General features: G+C 49.3%; 1 long non-coding RNA gene across 1 annotated transcript; it reads right to left on the bottom strand.

Annotated features, from left to right (window-relative positions):
- Nucleotides 1-1,767: 1,767 nt before the first annotated feature.
- Nucleotides 1,768-4,083, bottom strand: LOC130681223 (uncharacterized). Its single transcript, XR_008994306.1, has 3 exons — nucleotides 3,770-4,083; nucleotides 2,211-2,312; nucleotides 1,768-2,089 (listed from the first exon to the last, which is right to left on the bottom strand). It is a non-coding gene; the product is annotated as an uncharacterized LOC130681223 (long non-coding RNA).
- Nucleotides 4,084-5,980: the final 1,897 nt, after the last annotated feature.

The raw sequence follows: 5,980 nt of genomic DNA, 5'->3' as shown, positions 1-5,980 counted from the left end.
CGAGTTGGCCAGTACAGCAGCTGCCACTCCCCATCAGTTGAGCCTCTGACCAGAGCAGGTTGTGGACTGGTTTGCATTTCACCACTTTTGATTTCTTCTGACAGCCTGTGTTGGCAGTGGGAACAAGTAGGGGAGAGGCAGAAAAGAAAGTGAAGGGAGAGACAGGAAAGAAAGGCTTGGGAAGTCTCCCATCGGAGTTAAGTGGTCCTTGGATGGGTGAACTTCACTTTATTGTGGACTCCCTTGAGGGAGAAGAATGGACTGAAAGTCAAAGTAACATTCATACCAATTCCACGTCCCATTACTTTCATCCTCATAGGACGTGAGGAAGATGCTGAAGGTCAACACTCATAATATTTGTACATAAGTATATTCATGCTGGAGATATTCCTCCCAACTTCCCTTTTGGGAAAGAAGGATTTATTCCCCCAGCTGTTGCAAGTGTCACCAGCAGACAGTCTCCAGCTGCCAGCTTTCTTCCAGAAATGCCACAGGGGAGGAGAGCTGCTTGGCCCAAGGTCATGGTTCCTTCCTGAGCCAGCTGCATACCCAACATGATGCAGAAGGTAACTTGCAAGAGGCAGAGACAGGGAAGACAGATCAGAAATGGCCTTAGGTTCATGAACAGCAATCCAGTAGTAGCTGTGACATGGTGGTCTGAGCCGGACCTTGGGCACACCATGCGTGGAAGCAGGAGAGGCACTCAAGATAGAAGTTGACGTCCTCAGGCCTGCTGAGAACATCCCCTGTGAAGTCAGGACAGGGCGGTGCACTAGGCATGCCGTCCCCCCCAGTGCCCCAGTGACAGGTGAGGCCTGGAACACGTCCTTGGCCCCAGGGCAGGTGGGAGGACCTGAACTAACATAAGGAGAATGAAGCAATTCTCCAGGAAGAACTCTGCGAGGGAATAAGAAATGATACAACTGTCTTGACCCAGAGACAAAGCCTCACTATATAGATGTAGGGATCAGAGTGCAGTGTGTCAAACCTTATTTGAAGCCATCCTGGCCAAGCTCCCTGGACTCCTTGTCTGGTTTCTGAGGTCAGAGAATATGACACAAAACTTTCTCTAGCTTTGTGACACTTGGGGAGGCCTCTATAAGAGTGAACCCCAAAGCGGAGGAGCCAATCTTCCAGCTCTGATACTGAGGCCAGCTTGAATGCCCTCAGATGTCCAGGCATCCTCAGGGAGACCCCATCCCCAGGCCTGCAGCCGTCACGCTGGGAGGACGGCTGTGCCGCAGGAGGTGCTGTGTGCAAGAGCGGCTGAGCGGGGACCCACTGCATCAGTCACTGAATGCTTGTTTGTTTGTCATTGTTTTATTTTCTTTGACTTCAAAATCCCATGGCTCTGTTCAGTGTCGGTCTTGCCACCCCGACCAGACTGCAAAGTCCTTGATGTTGGGGATTAGGTGTGGATTTTATTCTAGACCTATATTCGCTTTAACCCTATAGTCCCATGCCCATGGGCACTATATAAGTACTGATTAATTATGGGTATATTTCCATTGCTATTCTTCTTAACAATGAAGGCTGTCTTTGTGGTAATATTAGTAATGACCAAGAAATTCAGAGATGTGCAAAGAAACTGTTTCTTCCAAAGACTAAATTATCATGGCACTATTACATATCAAACACAGCGATGATGACGGGCCTGGGCTTGGTGAGGGAATGATGACATGGTGGGTAAGACCCCCGCTGTGAGCTCATAGCCTGATGGGAAGACAGACATAAATCAATAGGTCTGATGCAATCGGTAGGAGCTACAGAAGGCTGGGACCAGAGTACTTGGATGGCACAGGAGAGGGAATGACTCAGTTTATTTGTAAGTGCTAAGAAAGGCTTTGGAGAGGAGTGGTAATTGCACTGGGTCCTAAAGGCTGAGTAGGTGTCTGCCAGCTGTCTCAGTCCATTTGGGCTGCTATAATAAATGCCACAAATTGGATGGCCAAAACAGTAGACATTTATTTCTAGAGGCCAGGAAGTCCCAGATCAAGGTGCAAGTTGATTCAATTCTTGGAGAAGCAGCTCTTCCTGGCTAGCGGCCGGCCGCCTCCTTGCTGTGCGCTCACGTGGCCTTCCCTGCTTCCTGTGCGTGGAGGAAGAGCAAGGCCTCTCTGTCCTCTCCCTATAAGGCCACTGATCCCCTCATGAGCACCTCCCCACCCCCTGACTTCATATGACCCTAATCACCCCCCGAGAGGCCTCACCTTCAAATAGCATCATACTGGGGTTAGGGCTTCAACACTGCAATTTGGGGTTGGGACATGGTCAGCCCATAATTCCAGGTGACGAAAGGATGTTGGGGGAGGCTGCCCAAGAAAAGGAGAGAAGAATTCTACAAAGGCAGTGAGGCAGGGAAACCGCGGCCTTTCCCAGAATGTGCTGGAGTGCGGGGCCTGGGGGCACATGGCCAGTCATGGGTAATAAAGTGGCTCAGCCCAGACACCAAGGCCATTGAACACTATCCTCAGGAGTCTAGACTACCCTGGAGGCATTAGAGAGCCTTCTAGGGTTTTGTCATATTTTCCATTTCAATTATAAAAACACGATGGCTTTATTAAATAGAGAAATATCAGTTACTGGCTTTTGCACACCCCACCCATATTCCAAGATGCCATTTTCTAGAGATGGCATATCTGACTGTTGACTTAGAGGTGAAACCAGTTCATTGCCCTTAAAAAATACATGGAATATGAAATTTCCTTTCTGAGAATGAAAGAGGTCATTTTTCCTTTTTCACGTTTATGCAGAGCCTCTCATTTAACTGTGTGTGTTTTCTGAATTTTCCAGGCCTCACATCTGTGGAATAAGAACAGTTTCACAAGAATAGAAAGGAAACAGTCTTTTCTTTGCTCTGCTTCTACATGTGTGGAGTGGGGGCAAGAACCCAGGGCCCTTAGATCCTCCCCAGGCAGCTTGCAAGCCCCCAGAGGGGACCTCCACGTGCTCGGCAGCCCTGTCCTTGCCTGCTTTTGCTGGCTGCCCCAATCTCTATGTAAGATGCCTGCTTCCCAGCATTCAGCTCTGCCACCTAGGCTGCCTGTTGTCATCCGGGCATCTGCAGAGGTCTGCATGCTGACCACCACCTAGATCTTAGGGTACCTCTGGGTGGTAAAGATTTGCAATTGGTGTCCCCAGTACTAGAAAGGGATGTGGCCAGGGACAGGAAATAGGGTTGCTGGTAGTGGGGGCAATTTGTGACCAGAAACAGTAAACCTCCAGCGCCACCGTGGTTTTCTCTGGCACAACTGTGGATGAACAAATGCAGAGAAAAGCAAACAGACTGTTTGGGGTTTGAGGTGGTGGGGGTGAGCCTGCTGGACGGGGTGCGGGGGCTGAGGGCATGGGTTCACAGTGCTGTGTTGAAAGGCCTCATCAAAGGCCCCAGGTGTGAGAGAAAGTAAGGGAAGGAAGCCAGGAGGGTGGCTGGAAGGAAGACACCTGAGAGGGTGTGAGCCCTGAGTTGAAGGACTGGCTCGGTGAGATGGAGGGCGGGGAGGTGGATGAGAGGCCTGGGGTCAGAGGTTTTGTTTGTCCTGGTTTAGATGCCTCACATCAGAGAGGAGAATCTCACAGATGAAGGAATGAGGTTTTCAAGTGAAAAGTCTGCAGGTCAAAATATACTTTTTCTTCCTGGAGAAGTATTTGCTCTTTGAGGGGTGCCAGGAAAAGGTACACCCAGCCTCTGGGCTTTGGCTGAGCACTGGCTTCTCTGAGGCCATCTCTAAGTCTGTTTGGAATCCACACGGGCAAACCAACGCCTTACCTGTCATGCTGTTACTGAAAAGCAACCCTTTTCCTGACGTCCCAACCTGGGTACATCTGGTTGGAGTTCCAGCTCTGGTGCAGGCCAACGGCAGGCGTCGGGCCTCTGCAGCTGGGCCAGCAGCCAGCAGGGTTGCTTGCAGCCTTTCTGGTCTCCCTGCCCCTTTAGACAGGCAGGGCCCCTGGAAAGGGCAGCCCTCTGGGGACCTGCCGTGGTTGCTCAGGCAGAGAGCCCAAAGCCCGGGAGAGGCCTGTGGGAGGAGGAAGTCAGGTCATCGTATTTCACTCTATTTCACGTAGCTCTGCTAATGCTGAGTCACCCTGGATGCAGAGGGAGGTGACTGAAAGCATGCTGCTGCCTGGCGTGGGGACAGTGGGACTGCAGTTGCAACCCCACGTACCTTAGTCACAAGGGCCGCTTGATCATCCCAGGGAGGTGAGCAAAGAGCATGTTCCTTCCCTGCCCCACCCCCATCCTGTCCTGAGAAATGGGGGACCCATAAGGACAGGTTGGGAGTGGGGTGGGAAAGGAACATGCTCATGATGCCAGGGTTCTTGTTCACAAAGCTGAAGAATGAGCTTCACAAACACTCAAGGTAGGAGAGTAAGGTCAGAGGCTTTTATTTAGAGATAAAGTGAGAGGACAGAGCTTCTGGCTCATGCCAGGAGGGGACAAGAGGGCCCATAGTGGTGTGTTGTCTAGAGGTTTTATAGGCAATTGAGGATTTTCCGAGAACATCCAAAAAAGGCTTAGGGGTGTGGACTTGTACCACCTGCCCTGCCCTCAAGGTGGGCTGGGTCGTAGTCTGATTGCCAGGGCTGACAGCGGAGTCACGGGTTATGCTGATACCCTTGCAGAACACTCAAACATTCCAGGCCAAGTTGCTCCTGGCCTTTTGACCTTTAACTGATCTCACTGAAGATGTCTATATTCTTAGTCTGGGATCTTTCCCTTGAGAATTAGTGTGACCTTGACTTTGCATAATGCTTAGCACAGAGTTTCAATAGGGACTTCTTTGCCCATTGTTACATCGCTCTGACTGTAAATATTCCGCCCTGCTTTTCCCCCCAGAGGCCCTCACCCTACTCTGACTACACCCATGGTCCCTGTCTCACTTATGCTCAGACCTCACCCTCTCCAAGGAAACTTCAGCTTTTCCATGCCCTTCCTATTAATCTCTTAATATCCCAGTTTTCCCCTAAGATGACTTTGCAGTTGATCAGTGTTGAATATTAATGGGCTCTTGTTGCTACAGAAGAGATTCAGCCCTTGGCCTGGCCTGGCATTTCAGGGCTTATGTTGTTGGGCCCAATCACAAAAGCATCATGTGCTGGGAATAGCCTTGGTCAGACACAGGGAGCTCTCCAGGCTGTAACCATTTGGTTCATTCCCGGGACAATCATTTGCTGCTCTCCCGGTGAGCCATCTCCTCCAGCCAGGTCACCTGTCCCACCCCTCCTTCCCTTCACTTCTGGAGTCCCTGAGCCTTTGCAGACCACCAGGTCTCCGGTTCACTGGAAAAAGATGTCTGCGTGCTGTTGCGTAGTAGGGACCCATCAGTGTCAGCCCCACTGCCTTTTGCTCACACCCTCTTAGGATCCATTATATCTGTATAATTATACTGTTATGTAATTATAATATACATAATTATTTTATTATACTTGTGTCCTGACTTCCCAAGTGCATTGATTATATATTTTTCACTCATACTTTGAAAGAATTTTGATGGAAGGTCTATTATGCTCCGCACATTGTGCTAAGCACTAGGGATTCACAGAGAAAAGATACTGTCCCTAAAGGGAAACTTTGTCTTCTCCTTCTTTATAAAGTTACCATAAATATTTTTTAAGAGACAGACAGAGTAAAAATAAGCAAAATATTTCTCCACATAGTGATATGCTAATAGGTGCCAAATAAATATTTGTTGAGTCCTTAGCTTTGGTGTTTCAGATGAAAGGTGTGAAATGCCTTCATGATTTTCTACTATTTTATTTCTGAGCTTAACAGATTCCAGGTGTGACCAAGTAGGAAAATCTGAACCTTCAAACAGAAATGCTAGGAAGTAACTGCTAATGGTCTCGAAGGGTGTGCCCCAGGCTTACTTTAAAAGGCATCAACTCAGATGGGTGCTCTGTGTGTGTGTGTGTGTGTGTGTGTGTGTGTGTCCTGTGGGCTATAAGAGAAGCTGGTTAGAGGATGCTCTAACAACCC

Source organism: Manis pentadactyla, chromosome 16, assembly GCF_030020395.1.
Source record: "Manis pentadactyla isolate mManPen7 chromosome 16, mManPen7.hap1, whole genome shotgun sequence".
Classification (NCBI taxonomy): Eukaryota; Metazoa; Chordata; class Mammalia; order Pholidota; family Manidae; genus Manis; species Manis pentadactyla.
Note: the sequence above shows the minus strand (reverse complement) of the source record. Positions and strands in the feature narration are given on the sequence as shown.